Genomic DNA, 17,061 nt, shown 5'->3' with positions numbered 1-17,061 from the left:
TTATAGTGTTCACTTTCTTGCAACCTTGCGTTCAGGGTTTTATAAACCGCTGTGTTCAGTACATGAACAATCTGATGCCGTGCCGTGAGAGAACAGCGAAGTACGAGTATGTTATCTCCTCTGAGCGCTTCTTCTGGCAAAAGAAACTGTCGATACGCGAAGCAGGTTGATTTACTGTGTCACTGAACTTCTGTGTAGCTGCTGCCTGCAAGGAATCCTGTAACAACGACTGATTGGCTTACCTCAAGAGTAGTTTTGAAACAACCACTTACCGATGGAATGCACAGAAATGTGTTTGGATAGATCTTCCTATTGTTTCTACCAACGACCTGCACAGGTGAGAGCAAGAGTGTGCTATATACTCACTAAGCGAGACATGTATCAGTTTCTGTATATTAGCTAAACCGATGTTTCAGATAAAGTCACCCACGCGAAAACACGTGGGGAATGGAGTTATAGCTCAACTGATTCTTAACTTAGGCGCTAAATGCAGGTGAATGGACATTTTAACGCTCTGCCCGCTTTATGCTCTGGGAAAGAGCCCCCGGTACCCATGGATAACAGGCTGAGTGTGTCCCAGAGCCGGTCTGGAAGCTGTGGAGTAGAATCTCTTGCGCATGCGTGGAATAATGTCCCTTGGTCATCATGTCCCCTCGTAGCCTAGACTGCAGCATTAACATGATCTAAACGGATCATAGAAAAATTGGGCACAAACGGTATATAACATATGAAATAGCGTTGTAAAATGAACCTCGGCACTATAAGATGATGGGGCACGCGGTAGCGTAGTTGGTTGAGGGGCTATGCTACAATCAGCTTCTAACAGAAATGAGTACCAGGGATAATTTAATAATTTTCCTGGGGAGTAAAGCGCGGCCGGCGCGTAAGGCTGACAACCTTACCGCCATCTTTGAGTCAATTGTCTAGATAGTGTGGGACCCTCAACGTCTCACAGCCCTATGGGCCTCCACGGCCTGGTACAGGGATAGCTTTACTTTACTTTACTTTACTATAAGATGATACTGTCACATGACTGGCTATAGACTGGGTCTGGATGGCCAGACGGATTTACTGACCTCTTGAACAACTGATAACTACAGATAATTACGACAGTATCACTGACTTACACACTCCAAAAATCACTGTAACTACAGCACATATAAAGTCTTCTCTGTCTTCACTAGTCATTGCTTGGCAGCGGTTTCCAACGGAGGTCGTTCTCCTTCCTCCAGGTTTCCGAAGTGTTCCCGGCCCCAGCTACCAGCTTCTTAATTATCACAACTCAAAATCAAAGAGTTACGAGTACTTTACGCCTGGCGGTTTAAGGCGTCAAAGCCCCTTGAGACCCACGACCAGAGATTGTTTTTTCAAACTGAACTCATGCGGTCATAGTCCTTATGTAACATCCTTTGCAGTCGACAAGCCGCAGTATCTTACTTAGTACACGCACAGTGTCGGCAGCAATGACGTCACTGTGACCAGCTGGTACGTAACAAGCAGCCATATCTTCTCTTCGACATGAGACAGGCTTCGCTTCAGAGGATGAAGCACGGAACAACCAAATATTTACGTTCTTACACACATACCTTTCCTGAAGCCTTCAAACCTCAGGCAATTTACATTTAAATATTTTAAACTAAATGATTTAGGGAAGCAGTGGTATAAGTCTACACAGATATGAAACAGCATGTACCAGAGCTATTCAAAGATCCACGATATGTTATAAAAATGGTAAAGTTGTCCCTGTGCTTAACTGATTAAGCACTACGTCATGAAGGCGTGTGGGGGAGTGGATGTTTTCTTGACCTCGACACTAGCTGGAGGTGAGTGGTCAGCTTCAAGCCCCAGCCGCTTTACCCCCAGAGAAACAGCCTCGGTACCTATTAGACAGGAAGGTGGCTGGACCCTAGAAGCTGTCTCGACGACGTGGAGAAGAAAGAAATCTCGCCCTTATCCGGGACCAGAATTCCAACCTCTGGGCCGTCCGGCGACACGTCATATTAAATTATATTCAAAATATATATAACACAAACAAAGTCATAACAAAGATATCGTAATAAATAAAAAACAAACAATGTAAATAACTGTTCCTTTGTCGCTCTGTTTAACGGCGCTTCATCAATTTCATAGGCTATAATGAATCAATTTTGGGATGACTGTGACTGAATTGGGAAGACTGTGGTGGTGACCTACTGCAATGCACTATGGAGAGGCCGATAGGAAGTAGGAAAACCCTAGATCAGGAGAGCCTGATTTTGGGCCTAGATTCGAACCTAGGACCACCGAAGTAAGAAATAGTAATGCCACCCACTTGACCGTAACGTTCAGAGGCAACAAGAGCAATAACAATAATAATGATAATACAACTATGAGTTATTCATGTGCTGGGCACAATGTACAACCCCTTAGACATTACGCCCTGAAATATGGGGTAAAATAAGAGAAATGTAACAGTAACCCTCTAAGTCATCCTGAAGAGAAACAGAGAAAAAGCTGCGGGTGGGGGAGAGGGAGTGTAGCGAGAGACACTACATTTAAAGGGAGAGGGGACAGAACAATTTTCCTGGTCTAAAGGTTCCCAGGCAGTGCCCGTTCGCCCTTCTGGTAGAGGTCTGAGAGACCTCGGGGAATTCATTCGGGGAATGAAAAAGGAAAAGGGTCAAGAAGTGAGTGCATTTCATTAAGGGCAATGACGAAAGCCCGAATTTATTCCAAATTATATATATATATATATTTATATATATATATATAAACTCAGTCCGTACCTCACAGGAAACACATTACGTCTCTGCTACAAAGCCCAACCGGTTAATGCTGTTTACTGTGAGAACCATACGGAACACAGACGCACTGTGTGGGCAGAATGCAGAGTTTCGGTGTGCTAAAGCGGGTGGCACATAAGGTGATGGTACTGACATACTCGTAATGAGAGCTTCAAAGCAGACTGTAAAATCCAATACCAAGCAGACCTCACGCTAGCGATAGTGACCGGTAAATCCCTGGCTGTAGCACTCATGCGCAGTGAACAGATGTGTTTGGTTAAGCGATGTCAGCACAGCGAGGGAGGACGGACTGTACAATCATGTTACAATAGAAGAAATGTGAATCCTACTATGGACATATTATTTTGCGAACGTGTCCTTTCCGATTTTGCAATCCTCAGTGCCAGTGACGTCCGTTCACTGCGCATGCGTATGTTGTGCTGCATGTACTGCTGCGTCTTAATTCGTCCACAATACAGAGACGCTTGAAAAGAAATAGGCCCATATTACATATTTACCCTCTTCCCCTGTTTTTGAGCCACATTTCACAGAATGTATACACTCCAATTTCAATTCCACGAACTATATTAAATGTATGAGAGTAACAACATATAATGGTAAAAAAGAGTAAGGTTGTCCCCGTGCTTAATATAGGGGAGTGGAGGTATAGCTCCACCGCTCTTTACCTTGGCACTAGATGGAGGTCACTGGTCAGCTTTACTCCCCGGGGAAAGAGTCCCCGGTATCCATTGGATAGGCCCCCAGAGCCGGTCTGGAAGCTGTGGAGAAGAGAAAACTCTTACCCCTGCTGGGAATCGAACCCCAATCGATCAGCCCATAGCTATACCGACTGAGCTATCCCAAATCCTTAATAAAACCTAACATAATAATATTAATTACCAAGCGGGTTCATATGTCGGCAATTCTATAGAATCGTATTTGGGAAATGCTCGGTTCAAATCACGGGCCGAACACCAGATAGACTAAATAAGTGTGCCCGTGGTTTTCTTCAGTTCCTCCAGACAAAAGCCGAGATATTACTTCCATGAGAGTATAATCGCTCCCATCCAATTCATCAACAGTCCTAAAATTGGTCTAACATTTGTGCGTCGTAAAGTAATCCCCATACAAACAGAAATTACTTTTCTTGCAGATCCCAAATCAGGTTTAGTCGATATCTGTCCATTAGTTTCAGAGATAAGGCATATCGCGCCGTTGTGTGTTCATCTTGTCAGCTTTGTACAGGCGAGCTCATGAGAAACGCACGCCATGTTACGACCTTCGCGAGCCACCGAAGCGTGCATTAACGCAGCGGGAAAAGTGACACATCTATTGAGATCCCTTCGGGCGCTGAGTAAGACAACCATCCATCATGATAACGCCTTCGGAGAACAATATCGGGTTTGTAACATTTGTCAGATAAAGCATTGCACGATAGACATAGGATTAGAGAGAGTTTGACGCATATACGCATTTTGAATGCAAAGAACACTCGCTAATCCGGTTACAGTTGATCCTGATCGAAACATGAAAAACGAAAAATGCTGTTCACGGTTGAGTACATATTTTAAAAGACACGGGGTGGCATTTAGGGAGGCAGATGAGTCACTTGTCTGTTCAGACAGAACTTGAGACAGTTTCTTCAGACCTGCATCATTACGTTCAGAAACATTACACCTTCTGACTCCTGTATCGATGAATAAATATATTGTCCTTTTATAGTTTTTAAATAGGTTCTACAGTGATACATTTTTATTTATTTATTTTCATCGGCACTGCTTATATCATTAAATTTCCATTTATTTGTGTTTTTCTTCCTTCAGGGCTACCGTTTGCTTCACTAATCCGGATGACCTCTCTCCCAGTTACTCCGGATTAGCGAGGGTTTACTGTATTCAGAACAAAGTCTGTATTTTGGGACGTGACGCGGCATATCTGGTAGAAGTTTGCCGACGTTTCGGAATAACATACAGACCGCGGTGAGGTTGTCAGCCTTACGTGTCCGCCGTCTTTTACGCCCAGGAAGATTCCTGGTACTCATTTCCGTTAGAGGCCAAGTCGACCCAAGGGCCATAGTGCGGCCGGAAGGATTAGGTCAATTGAAAAATCCACCTCATCGGGATTCTAACCCGCGACCTTCCGGATTGTAGCATAGTGTCTCAACCAACTACGCTACCGCATGCCCCTTCAATTGGGTATAAGGGACCTGTTCCCGGGGATAAAGTGGCCGAAGCGTAAAGATAATTATTTGTAATTTCAGGTTATCATGGCGGTGAAGGTACGTATAGTAGTCTTCTCGGTTATGACGCCATGTGCTAGGTAACGGTCTTGATTCGCATTCGAGAGGTGCTCGGTTCGGATCTCGGAACGGGACACCAACTATCCTGACAAAGATTCTCCGTAGTTTTCCTCGGTCCCCCCATCAAATTGCCGGGTCTGGTTAGGCCACGACCGCTTCCTTATAAATCCTTTCCAAATTCAACATCCGTCATCCTGAAATCCCAAAGTCGTAAAATGATCCAAAAAATAAAGATTAAGTGGATTACAACGTTTCGGAGGAAATTGTTGCCTCCATCTTCGGGTGGAGAATGACGGTGTAGAGATGGATCTATAATGCTACCTATCTCCCGTGCTGTGTGTACCTCCAGCGGCGTATGGCACAACATATGTTTCTGCATCTGCGTACACATCGCCTCGTGTGTTCACGTCGGACAGGTCGAAACTGACAGAGACATCCTACCATTAGGTAAGATTTGAGGTTTTCACGGCGGAAGCTATGAAAGATGCCGTCTTCTGGCGTGTGGCGCCGTGTGGATATTGTGTGAACGGACATTTCGGAGGAAAGTATCGCCTCCATCTTCAAGGTAAAACAATTCGCGATCGAGGAGCCAGCTTGAGCAGGTGGTTTGCAGATTTCTCTACCCTGAAGATGGAGGCGATACGTTACCCCGAAATGTCGGTTCACACAAGATCTACACGGCGCCACATCCCAGAAGACATAGTGCATGGTTTCTTTAACAACGGGTAGCGGACAAATTTTTCAGGATATATTTAAATATCATTGTATTCACCCACAATATTGTTACGTCTGTGAGTCGGTAATATTTCACATGGGGCCTAGATGCTTTTGAAAAATTCAGCTACAGCCTGCGAAATTTTGGGCATTTTTTTCTGGAATGACTACAACCATAATAACCTCATTCGGATAGGTCAGCGTCCCGCTAGACATTCGAAACAAGCAAGAATCTTCTGAATACGAGCCTACAGCGTGACCACTAGACAAACGTGCTCAGTCAAACCACTTGCCCATGGTCAATCTTTACCCTCTAAAGTCAGTGGTCACTATACGTACCACCCGCTTTAACACACCAAAACTCTGCGTTCTGCCCACAGAGTGTATCTGTGTGTTCCATATGGGTCTCACAATAAACAGCGACTTTTTCCCCAAACAGCATTAACCGGTTGGGCTTTGTAGTGGTGACGAAATGTGTTTCCTGTGAGGTAAGGACTGAATTCCTATATATTATTTAGTAGAAATTCACTCTTTAAAGTTTTAATATTGCGCTTCAATATCCTCCGTCTCACAGTGACCATTTTCCATTAGATCAATATTTATATGAATATAAAAGTAATAAAATAAAACTGTTACACTGAATCTGATATCAAACTGGTTGCACTGCATATGACGGACAGGAGTTACAAAGCTTAGTGTATTATTCAGGGAAGACAAAAGTGAAGTAACGGCTGCCCACGGTCCGATCTGTGAACGCTGTAGTAAGCATGATTGCGCATATAAAAAACGGTAAAGTTTTCCCAACTGGTGAAACTCTTAAACTAGGCCGGCGAAACAACTTGCAGCTCTCACTGACTTCCACAACTCAAGTATGGGCTGACTCTTGTACAGGCGGCAACTTTTACTGCGCTGCTTTCATACTGGGCCCGAGTTTAAAGGTTCAGTTACAGGTCAAGATAACTTTTACGCATTTCCAAAAATGGAACAGGTTTACAACGCCCTTAAGAATTTTTTTTCTTGGCACTACAGCCCCAGTGGACCCAGGCCTACCTCCATGAACTTCTCCGTTCACCCTTAAGAAATTATCTACCGTAAAAACATGTGGTAATTTCTTCTTTTAATTATGCTTATCGGGCCCAGAACAACATGCAAGGTTAAATAAACTAAACTGAATTACATTAACGCAACTAAACCTGTTACGGAATTAGGATCTGTTCCAGGAATATATCAAAAAAGCGAGTAACTACAGACATCATTTCATGAATACAATGAGATCACCTAAGACATTGTTACCTAATCTCTTTGCCACAGTTATCCCTTAAACGTAAGTAAGTAAAAGTAAAGGTATCCCTGTAACAGGCCGCGGAGGCCCATACGGTTGTGAGATGTTGAGGTTCCACATTTTCTAGACAGTCGGCTCACAGATGGCGGTGAGGTTGTTAGCCTTACGCGCCGGCAGTCCTTTACCCCCCATGAAGATTCCTGGTACTCATTTCCGTTACAGGCTAAGTCGACCCCAGGACCATAGTGCGGCTGGAAGGATTAGGTCAACTGAAAAAATCCAATGACCTCATCGGGACTTAAACCCGCGACCTTCCGGCTTGTAGCACAGTGCCTCAACAGACTACGCTACCGTGTGTGCCCTTCCACTTAAACGTAACCAATGAATAACTATCAATTCATCTTCCTGTTTAAAACGGCACAAAAAAAAGTTGTTTATTGTATTTCGTTTTATTCTATCCAAAGTGCGTGTAGCTCTTCGGCTTATTATACCCTGAAATTTTCCAAATTACCCCTCGAAGGAGTGTCACCACCATGTTAATCACACCTGGTGCAAGAGCTAACCGAAAATCTTTGGGCCAACTAGGCGGGCCAGGCAAACACTTCTTGTGTCAACGCCGACTGTTTGCTATGACACTTGATAAATCAACATCCCATACACATCGCAATTTCTCTTCAGTACCTGCCAAATACATTTCTGAACAGCTACCGTGAACTGACGCCTGTGAGAACTATTGCTACCTTAAAAACGGCTTTAATTTTTTTTTTTGGGGGGGGGGAAGTAGAAAATTGCCTACCTTTAATGCTGACAGTTCCAATAGGACCCCGATGATATTCGTTCGGCGTTAGTAGTGGCAACTTCTTTTCCCCGCTCACCACTGATCCCGTGTTCTTGTCAAATGAGTAAGGTTATCACGTATCCCAACACTGAACTGTATTCATACACTGTTATGCTAAAGATAGTTTCAACTGCTACATGAATAGATACCGCTCGTGTGTCATAAGATATGCCTATACATATTTTTTATACTATGTAAACACATTTTGCTACCGTAAACCCTGTTTATGCACTGATATCACTTGACCAATACCCTGCACTGTAAAGTAAGGTTATTTACATGAATGTCAGCCTCATTTTCATACAATCACCATAATTCCTTTTAGAATATTAATGAACCTTCAATTGGCGCTTAAAAATACTGTCACTTTCACTGAACGAACCCTGTGGGCGTAATTAGAACTAATCACAATTTAACACACAATCACTGTAAAGAAAATTATCACATATGTGACGTGCTGCCTTCAGCCTTCCTTTAAATATTTCACACGTTTGTTTATATTCTGCTCGCGCTAAAATCGTTATATGATTCGCAACACCACGCACGAACCGACAAATACGGCATTCAACTATCACGGAACGACCTACGCGGTACAGCTACAAATCGACGTATGACAATCTACACGGCTTAGACATGGCGCGTCGATGCTGCTGCCACCTAGCGAGCGAGCTCTTGAAACATTATGAAGATGGCGGAAATGTACCACTGGTTTGAAATATATCACGATCAGCAATACGAACTGTAAACATTTATGAATTTAATAATCTCAAAATTACGTTTTTGATTTAGGAAAACCGTTCCATACGTTATTTTAACGACAACTTACATCCATCAAAATAAATAAATAAAATACAACTTCAATTTGAACTATTTTTAGTGAATACTCTGCTGGGGCCTCAAGTTCCACAAGCTAATTTAATTTTAAATGATCATAATGGACGGAATGTTTAAAAAATTCTAAATAACTAATATGAGTATCTCTCCTTTTATATTATTCGTTGTCTGGATCAAGGCGTACTCAATCTCCGTATTCATTCTGTGAAGTCTGTTTACTGTAGTAATCGTTACTACTAATTATCAAATGATTTTAGGGGGAAAGATGGTTCAAACATATCATGCACCTGAAAATTGCACATGGACATCCACGACTGCAATATTTTAAAGCATGCTTATGGTGCAGCAATTTAACTGTGCTAGGGAAGGTTAATATTACTATCAGTAACATGAAAACTGCATTTGCTGTCTGATGTCACACAGCAATGAGACTGATGTAGCAGCATATTTAAGCAGAGATGGAAATGGCTTTCTGGACCTCGTTAGATGCTCAAGCATCTTCTGCAAATCCCGGGGAACAATGAACACATACTACATATGCTAAAGTGAATGCCTTTTTCCTGCTGTTAGCTACAGGAAATTCATCCTGCATGTCTTGTTACTGAAGAGGCTATGACACCGGACATAGCTCCTTAAAATGACATACCTTCTGCCGGAGCCCAGTTTGAATATTCCTGACATTCCTCATGGTTTTACTCAGTATCTCTAAGCGAATGCCAAGACTGTCTCTTCAGACAAGCTATGACCAGCTCCTCCCAGACCTTTCAATATTATCTTTCAATCTCATTCAATATGGTACAGACCTACACAGCTGCAAGAATATCTTTAGCTAACCGAAGATTCAATCACTGATACCATGATAATAGGTATACAAAGACAAAGACAAAGACACGTATATTAAGACTAAGAACTGCAACCGTGAGACATGACAATCACAAATTACTGCAGCTTACTAGAAAATTATCAAGTAAAGCATTAAACATCCCTAACCAAGGTGTGGCAGCACATTCAGCAAACATATCAACACTTAACTGTATTTGTATAATTAGAATTAAATTATCGCTTGTTTACTCCTTATATAATGTTCTGCTGGGACAGATGGGTTGGTATTGTGACTGGACAACCGAGGCATCAGATTTTGATTTTACGAAGCTGCAAGACCTCTCTCTTTTCCACGGCATCGAGACTGGCTCTAGGGCCCACTCAGCCTCCTATCTGATGGGTACCGGGGCTTTTTCCCCAGGGGTAAAACGGTCAGGGCGTGAAACTGACCACTCACGTCTTTCACTTGGAGCTGAGGTTAAAATTGTGTAAGTTGGGGACTTACAGTATTTGTTTGGAGGGACTGACATAAAGCAGGAAGAACATCAGTGTCAACCATTGACATTCTGGACAAGATTGAACCTGTGCACTCACACAGACAAATCAGAAGTGTTACCACTAGAGTCAACTTGCTTAGTTGGCAGGACTGTGAACAGAGGAGGTCTAGTCACTTGGAAAAACATAATGGATGAGGATGATATCTGAAATAGAGTTACAAATGTTTATTCACATAAATTGTAGGAATTTATTTTTATTTTTGTACAGGAAATGTGCTGGACCACCAAAAAGGGTCCTCAGTATTATAATCATTAGCTAAAGGAGCTAAATATAACCATGGATCATACCATGGAGGACAAAAAGTTTTAAAACATTAATTACATAGTATTTCCTCCATAATAGTTTACACGACAACATTTAAAAAGGAGAGGATTATATATATTTATATGTGTATATTCACTTAAAAATTAACAGAAAATATTATTACAAAACTCACTGCAGTGATCTTTATTAAATTACTTGAGTGCTGTACGCAGTATCCGTATCTACTATATCTACATGAAAGTACACTGCATATACATGGACAAAATGTTCACACAAGATCTAATCAATGTTTCAACAGATATTAAGATATTAGAAGAGAAACTTGTACTATTACTTTATTACATCAATAAAGAAGGAAACAAAATATAAAAGCCCTTGTGGAGAAATCAGCCTTGTTAACTAATAACATTTTGGTAACATTAAATAAAACAAAATTTTTAAATTAATTCTGACATGGTGATTCAAATATGGACACAAACATCTTCCATCACATCACAGTTTTGCATATTGAATTTTTAAACAAAGCAGTTTGTACTTCTCTCACTTTTATGCCTCTCCTTAATGTTTTCATGTGAAAAAATGTTTCAAGGTGAATAAGAGTTTATTCTCATTTAAACATTGTCACTGTTCAGAACTGTGTAACAGGCAATATGTATATTTATATGTCTTGCATACAAAGAACTCTGTGCTTGTTATAAACTGTAATGGCAGCCATGTTTGTGACCAGCATACCATGTTTATCAAAATGTCCAAATTTGTCATTTTGTGTAATTATGAATCCACAAAATGTAGCTGACATCACTTTGATCCTGATTCTGTTGTTGAACATGATGTCATAATTATTATGATCACCTTGGGTTTTGAGGTCTTGAATCAGATTATCAGCTGAATAACTGTTCAAATTAAGAATACAAGTTGAAAGATTTATCCACAGAGGGAACTAAACAAGATATTACATGTATTTTATGGTAGATTCCTCCACATGAAGGAAGCCTTAAAATATATATATATATACAAACAACACTATCTTGCATGAACATCTTTTCCTCTTCAGATTTGAACTCTATATTGTTCATAAACAACTGCCTTCTTCATGGAAATATCAATGATTCCTGATCCCGAGTTACAGCACAAATACAAAGCCCATGCCCCAGGACACAATGATGAACTGAATATTTATTTACCTGTAAATGCAATACTGAGGGTAATTTGGTCTGACATTTACATAGTTTAAACCCAAATGTTACACAGAATTATAATGATATAAAGAAGTCACATGTGTAAATAAAAACTGAGTATAAGAAAAGTATTTATGCTATTAGGAATTGACATAAAACAGGAATATGTATCGTGGAAGGAGAGGAAATATTTGCATCAACAAACACATTCATCCCTTCACAATTTAGAATAAAACTAAACAAATGCAATACAGAAAAAGCATTATTTTCGTCCCCTGTGGATATCAATAAAAATTAATTTAAAATTACAGAAGGTAGTAAATTATAATCCAATACACACACACAAACAAACAGTCGATGGTAACACACTTGTTCTCATTTAAATAATTACTTGTGGTGATAACAGGTATTTTTAACCGCAGAGATTACAAAATAAGGAAATATTACACATGATTCTGGTAAATGATATTTCTAAATTTATCTTCTCAGAGCCAAAACATAACATTACCCCACAAATAAAAATTACTGTAAGGAATTTAGATGAATATTATGAGGCATCTTAAAGTAGAATACTGTCTTTAGTTCTATTGCTAGATGAACAGTACACACACATACACATACCTACATACATCTCTAGCTCTCAACTGCAGGGCCACACTCGGGCATCTTTAATACAACACAGTTAGCCATATCTGCCTTCCTTTCCCACTGTATAAACCATCACATTACAACAATTCTGACTGGTTTCAAAACTGCTGATAATTTTATTTCAGATTCAACCACAGACTCCTCACTCTTTTCCACTTTCAAATATATCCCCTTTTTCGAATCAAACTTATTGATTGTATAAGAAGTGATCCTCAGCAACACCAGATTTTAACTGGAAAGTAATTTCTGTTGTTAGAAATGTCCTTAGGGAACTGACATTTTAATGTTTTGGCACTTACTAGACATTAAGACTGCAAAACAGAAATTATTTTCTTGTAAAACTGATATATATCTTTAATTCTAAAGTTATATTACTGCAGAAATCTTGAACTTGTAAAACAATGACTGAATATTCCAAAATCAAGCAAGTAGCAATGATACCAACCACAATGTGCTAAGGTTAAAAATATTTATAATATAAATATGGCAATAATATGAGTAATGGAAAGGGGGGGGATATTGAGAGAGCACTGCATTAGCTCCATATATCACTACTCTAAATGTAAACATCTCACAAAGACAAACCCCTAAAGTCTCAATATGGAGGGTGGGCTGGGCAGGGAGGGTCTATACATGTCCAGTGGATATCACATTAAAATAAAGTTCAACCATCGGAGGAGGAGGAGAACCACTTATCAACAGATACGATGGAAAAATAACTCATCACTGGAACGACTAGGCAAAAGCATCACACCTACAAAAACACAGGAACCGACTGTTTACAAACTTCAAGCATCTGCCCCCATATCCTAACCAATATGTACATATCAGAAACAATACATCTCTTCGGCTACATAGACTGGTACACTGGATACATACCATTTACTATCAGTACATACACAAAATAAAAAAATTGCACCATTCATATACAGATATAAACACAGTACACTACCAGATTATGTTAACATGTACATTTAAATATTCTTACATATTTAGAAAGTAGTCTATGTATAACACAACACTACTTCATCACTTTCCTCATGAGTATTCTAGCATTATCAGATATTTTCAGCAGGTAAAGCACACAAAAGTGTGAGAGAATCCATATATAAAGACAGAGATATACTTCTTTTAAGTTGTCTTCATGACTGCTGCAACTACATTTAGAATTATTTCTGTTTAACATGTTTACATATCCTTAAATAGTAATTAATTGTTCCTGAACCAAAATCTTTGGAATTGTTATGATCTTCTAAGAATGCAAGTGAAGATATGTCTTATCAAGAAACTCTACTACACAGATAACAAAATCACTCTCCAGTTCCAAGAATACACATTGAAAACACAAGTCTTACATCAGAATAGATGACAACGCTCTTATGCCAAGTAACTACATGCTATGAAACTTAACAAAATTACGCAAAATGTTATTGTCCTCAAAAACCAATCAACTGCATCATGTGAGTTCAAGTTTTCTTGGCAAAGAGGGTTCAGACTGTGATAACTTCATGCAATCTTACAGGTGGATACACAATTTCAGAGGAACATGTTGTCCCATCTTCAATGGCCAACTCTGAAGATGGACACGGCACGTTCCTAATTATAAGATATTTACTATCGCCATACCATAATTATATTGATATAAATGATATGTGCAATAATTAAAGAATATGGGAGCTCAATGGAGTCACTATGAATGGCTATGCAAATGGAATTTAAAATAAACGATACATGCTGCACATAACTGGCCAAATTTTGTTTTGTGGCTTCTTTCAAAGAAGTTCCTTTCACCTGAATGTGCATGACAGTTACCATGTTTAGAGCGCTGCAATATGGAGTTGTTTCGACTTTCACTTGTGCATACGTAGTGTAATCTTTTATACCCGCCATCTTTGAACAAATTTTATGGTGTAATTTTAGGCAGCTAGAAGGCTCAGTGAGGCTGTAACATTTGAGGGTTCTAGCTGTTAAATAAATGCATGTAAATTCTGTGTAGACAAAAAAAGCATGAAAATGAATACTGGTAGGTTTCAAAACAGTATGATTAAGGATCTCAAGTCTATTCATAATTCATTTCATTCATTAATTCATTTTGTTGTTTCACACAATTCTGAGAAACACGCAACATATGTAGAACACGCACAGCTAACACAAGACAAACTGAACATAAAAACTGCACAAGAAATAGGAGTCAAGAAGAAGAAAACAGGATCAACATGAAAACAAGTTACGAAAAATAGAAGTACAGTGGCGGATGATTCGGTAGACGGTGAAAGTCTGGTGCTAAATAACACAGTAATTCCGATGGCTAATCTGGGAGATGAATGCTTGTGCTGTGCCAGTTTGAAACAGGAATTAAAGTGTGCTATTTTTGAATTGGAATCAGCTGCCGAAATCATTAGAATAATAAGCGAGGAGTTTTTCAGTAATGTTTTAGAGGTTATGAGCAGCTTAAAAGGCGGGCTCAGCAAAAAGAGCGAAAGCAAAAGTAACTCCTCCTAAGATGCAGAAGCTAGGAAGGCAGCAAAGTGAGACTGCTGAAGAATGGAAAGTTACGTTTAAGGACAACAGTGGGTTATATTCAAAAGGTGAAAAAAGGAAACGAACTACAGAGTAAATTCAACGATGCAGCTAATATAATGGACTAACAATTCATAACTTTAAGTAGCAATAAGGAAAATATAGACATCCTTCCAACAGTAAAAACAATATTTAAACACATTCCAGTGACCGTGAATACTGAAGCAATAACTAACACTGGTGACAATATTAAATCCCCATTAGAAACTGAGCCCAGTATAATAGCAAAGACTTAATATCCACAAGAGACAGTTCAGAGAACAAAATGAGGCAAATAAGCATAAGATAATGGTAATTGGTGATAGCCATTCGAGGGGATCTGTAAGAATTATAAGTGACTATTTAGGGGGAAAAATACGTGGTAACTGGTATGATCAAACCAGGTGCACGGGCTCTTGATATTTTTACACCAACAATTTTGAGGTACAGGCAACTAACAAGAAAGGATGTAATAATAGTACAAAGAAGATCTAATGATGTCGACAGAAACAACGCAAAGTTAGCTTTAACTCAGAGTGTAAATTTCTGTGAGGAATTCAGCTATGTAAAGAAAATCATATTAGATATCCCTCATAGATATGATCTGATTGAAACCTCCTGTGTAAACACAGAAATTCAAGTATTTAATAGGAAATTAAGGAAGGTCACTAAATAGTATAAACACGTTAAAATACTTGAAGTTAGTAACAACAGCAACGTTTTTACAAGGCAGGGTATGCATTTAGACAAATAGCAAGATAAATTAGGCAAATAACTGCAGACAAGGTAAACAGTATGATAAGCCTGGACTGGAAACAGAAAACAGAAAAAAACCCTGTAGCATCAAGGTTGGATGTGTTCAAAGTACAGGAAAACTATCTTATAGCCAATATGCAAACCAATGGAGGGCAGGTGGACACAGTTGATAGGCAACTCTCCACCAGAATAAAAAAGTTACCAGTAAATAGATCTCGTGATTTTTTATGGGGAAAAGAGGTTTAAAATTTGTTAATGGTACTGTGCTCTCTCTTGCCGAGTTGTGCGGATCTGTGAGCTCCTCAATTTTAGCACAAAATAACGGTTTATTTTCTTCAGTATTAAAAATTAAGTGTTTATCTTATCAAATAAGTGGCTGATAGTGAACCTCATATTTTATTTTTCTATACTGAACGTTTTCTTCCTTTGTTCTAGATACTCTTGTACCGCGCTTAGTTCGTAGGCCATTTTCAGCCATATTGTAAACATTTTGCAGCACTTTTTATATATCCAACGATTCCAAAACGACATCTTTTACTTACAGCTGTTGTAAGATTGAACAGTACTAATTTTAGAGTAGTGTTATTGTTATTTTGTGTCTTTATTTAATCTGATTTGTATTTATGTAAGTGTGCTGGTAGGCCTAACCAAAAAAGTGGCATTTGAAAATATAATTAATAGTATAGTCAAGTGCATCACGCTTTATAGCCTTGTTAAGATAGAATAATACTAGGTTCAGCGAAGTGTATTGTAATTTTATAACTAAAAGTGGTTTATTTTGTATTTTCTGTATGTGCCGGTAGGCCTAACCTACAAAAAGAATGTGTGAACATGTCTAATCGTAATATAGTGAAGTTTAGAGTGGGCTGTAAGCTATTTGTACCAGCACTTAAGTATCTTGTAGGTCTTAGATACATAAAAATATTTGTCATTGTCCCTAATTTTTCAATTAGTACCAGGTTATAGACTAACTGAGCGAAAATGGCCACAAGAGGTAGTGACTTATCAGGTAAATGTGGGGCCTGCAGGAGGAAGGTTAGCCAGGGGATAGGGTGCGAGGATTGTGGCCAGTGGTTTCATTGGGGGTGTGCTGGTACAAACAGTGAATTGGCCTTATTGCCTTGGTACTGCAACTCATGTGTGCAAGCCATGGTAATAAAGAAGCAAGAGGAGACAATCTTGAGTTTGAGTAGGGAGCTTGAATTTGCAAAAACTGAGATCAGCCTCTTAAAAGAGGAATTAAATTTAGTAGATAACTGTCCTGAAGAATTTAGGACTGTACCGAACTCCCGAAGGAAACATAAGATTGTTTCCTCCTCACTAGATACTAAGTTTGTTCTTCTTCTTCTATGGCGCAACAGTCTCTCAGAAAAGATAGAAAAGACAAATATTGCACTACAGACAGCAGAAGTGCACTGCGACGCGACAACGAAAAGGCTCGAAGAAGACCTCACAAACACCTATACCGAAACTTGCAAAAGAATCAAGGAAACCAAACGTGAATTCTGAGCCAGGTTGGATGGGACAAGACAGACGAGGGCCGAGAG

At 39.5% G+C, this 17,061-nt stretch overlaps 1 protein-coding gene across 1 annotated transcript in view; it reads right to left on the bottom strand.

Annotated features, from left to right (window-relative positions):
- The window catches only part of LOC111866120 (ras-GEF domain-containing family member 1B), a 576,878-nt gene extending 567,522 nt beyond the window's left edge, over window positions 1-9,356 (bottom strand). The window contains exon 1 of the mRNA XM_023854750.2: window positions 7,854-9,356. The gene's annotated coding sequence lies outside the window, so the exon portion shown is untranslated. The remainder of the gene's footprint in view (window positions 1-7,853) is intronic.
- Window positions 9,357-17,061: the final 7,705 nt, after the last annotated feature.

Source organism: Cryptotermes secundus, unplaced genomic scaffold, assembly GCF_002891405.2.
Source record: "Cryptotermes secundus unplaced genomic scaffold, Csec_1.0 scaffold318, whole genome shotgun sequence".
Taxonomy (NCBI): domain Eukaryota; kingdom Metazoa; phylum Arthropoda; class Insecta; order Blattodea; family Kalotermitidae; genus Cryptotermes; species Cryptotermes secundus.
Note: the sequence above shows the minus strand (reverse complement) of the source record. Positions and strands in the feature narration are given on the sequence as shown.